Source organism: Schistocerca cancellata, unplaced genomic scaffold (genome assembly GCF_023864275.1).
Source record: "Schistocerca cancellata isolate TAMUIC-IGC-003103 unplaced genomic scaffold, iqSchCanc2.1 HiC_scaffold_745, whole genome shotgun sequence".
In the NCBI taxonomy this organism is placed as follows: domain Eukaryota; kingdom Metazoa; phylum Arthropoda; class Insecta; order Orthoptera; family Acrididae; genus Schistocerca; species Schistocerca cancellata.
In genome coordinates, this window is record NW_026046756.1 from 75,001 (window position 1) to 77,500 (window position 2,500).

Sequence of the window (2,500 nt, forward strand, 5' to 3'; positions counted from 1 at the left end):
CGCACGAGGCGGTCGCACGCCTTCGGCTCGCCCCACCGGCAGGACGTCCCACGATACATGCCAGTTAAACACCGACGGGCGGTGAACCAACAGCGTGGGACACAAATCCAACTACGAGCTTTTTAACCGCAACAACTTTAATATACGCTATTGGAGCTGGAATTACCGCGGCTGCTGGCACCAGACTTGCCCTCCAATAGATACTCGTTAAAGGATTTAAAGTGTACTCATTCCGATTACGGGGCCTCGGATGAGTCCCGTATCGTTATTTTTCGTCACTACCTCCCCGTGCCGGGAGTGGGTAATTTGCGCGCCTGCTGCCTTCCTTGGATGTGGTAGCCGTTTCTCAGGCTCCCTCTCCGGAATCGAACCCTGATTCCCCGTTACCCGTTACAACCATGGTAGGCGCAGAACCTACCATCGACAGTTGATAAGGCAGACATTTGAAAGATGCGTCGCCGGTACGAGGACCGTGCGATCAGCCCAAAGTTATTCAGAGTCACCAAGGCAAACGGACCGGACGAGCCGACCGATTGGTTTTGATCTAATAAAAGCGTCCCTTCCATCTCTGGTCGGGACTCTGTTTGCATGTATTAGCTCTAGAATTACCACAGTTATCCAAGTAACGTGGGTACGATCTAAGGAACCATAACTGATTTAATGAGCCATTCGCGGTTTCACCTTAATGCGGCTTGTACTGAGACATGCATGGCTTAATCTTTGAGACAAGCATATGACTACTGGCAGGATCAACCAGGGAGCTGCGTCAACTAGAGCTGAGCAGCCGGCCGCCCGGGAGTGTGTCCCAGGGGCCCGCGCGAACACGCAAGCGTCCGCTCAATTATTCTGCAAACAGGAGGAGGCTGAGCTCCCCTGCACAATACACCTCGAAACCCTCTCAGGTCCCGGCGGCGCGCAGCGCCGTCCTAAGTACTTGGTCGGGTTCGAGAGAGGCGCAATCGCCCGGAGTTAGGCGAGTAGACGCTTTAGGTGCGACCACCCGTGCTCCCAACTGAGCTTGCCGCTGCCGACAGAGGCCCGGGAGCGTGCTGTCGTGGCATTGCCGGCGGGAGACAACACGCGCCACCTACGGTGACCGGCAGCTCCAACGCCAGCGCCACAGAAGGGCAAAGGCCCCACGTGGGTGCCGAAGCGAACTCTCCCAGCACAGCGCACGTGCCAACACGTCTGCACAACTGCGATACAAACCACCAGCGAGAACCGCTGGGGCGACCGAGCAGCAGACGGCGTCGCGGCGCCGAGTGCCGGGCGGCGGCGCATCCTCAACGCACACAGTCCTCAGTCGGACCAGCACACTGCAGATGTCCACCGCGCTTCGCACCGGGCCCGCGAGGACCCACTTTGGCCGCCCGGCGCCGCGCGCAGGGTGCCCCGGCGCGCAGCTGCGCCGCCTGCCGCGTCCGTCGGCCGGCGCGCCTGCCACTGGGCGCCCCCACCAGCCGGCTGTAGCGCGTGCGCCCACGCACCGCGCGGCCAGCACGCCGGGCGGCCCCCCCTCACCGGCCGGGGACGGTCCCGCCCAGCCACCGCCGCGTATCGCTTCACACACAGATTTGCCCTTACTGATTTACCTCCAGCAACAACAACCGCACCACAATGGGTTTACCAGTTGTTCATTTGCGTAACGTCACCAGCAAACGTAGACGTCCATCCCAGTTTGCAAATGCAACGATTATTGCATACCTGTCTGTTAGGTGTCACGACACACTACGTCTGCCCACATACACGCAACAAAATGTGCACGACTAGAGAACACGTGGGAGGTGGCCCCCTACGTATGCGATGTCCATTACGAGACCGACTGTCAACCAGCATCTGTACCATGTCGCAGATGTGGAACGCGGTGCACCATGCTATCACACTGTGTGAGAAGAGACGACTACGTTTGAATACACGCGCCACTACATCAACAGACGGCTCATGCTGATCGCCATCCAGGGCGTCCGTTACTCCCACACGTCTCTATGGCGTACCACACTGCAATGTAGCTGTTATGGGGAGACGGCACGTGGCTGAGTGCACAACATTTGGACCGTATGGTTCGCTGTTGTTGGGCGCAGTCGTTGTACAGTCACACATGTGCCACAGCGTATCATTCAGTACATACGGACCTATGTGCAGTACAATGTGAGGGTTAAGCTTACGACATCAGCGGACAGTGGACACAGGCCGTACCACGACGTAGACTGAGCGCTTCGACATGCGAATGCCAGTGAACAGCTGCGAAGGGCATTGAACACGCAAGCACCTGAACGACCAGCGTGCGAAGGCAGGGGGGAGGGGGGGGGCGATGTACATCCTGCAGTCGTCCACATTACAGTGTACAGCGGGAGCATGTAAAAAGTAAGCAACACTTGCGAAGTGTTGAACATGAAACGATACACAAGAGGGTGGGCGGTGCGAGTAGCGAACTATATTCAGAGGGTTGTGGTTAGACAACACTGGATTAATGTAACGTGTCATATGCCAATTACAGAGC

At 57.7% G+C, this 2,500-nt stretch overlaps 1 non-coding gene across 1 annotated transcript in view; it reads right to left on the reverse strand.

Annotated features, from left to right (window-relative positions):
- Window positions 1-760, reverse strand: part of LOC126141720 (small subunit ribosomal RNA) — a 1,909-nt gene extending 1,149 nt beyond the window's left edge. Inside the window, exon 1 of the ribosomal RNA XR_007529562.1 lies at window positions 1-760. This exon is cut by the window's left edge and continues 1,149 nt beyond it. This is a non-coding gene — a ribosomal RNA (small subunit ribosomal RNA).
- Between the last annotated feature and the right edge of the window lie 1,740 nt (window positions 761-2,500).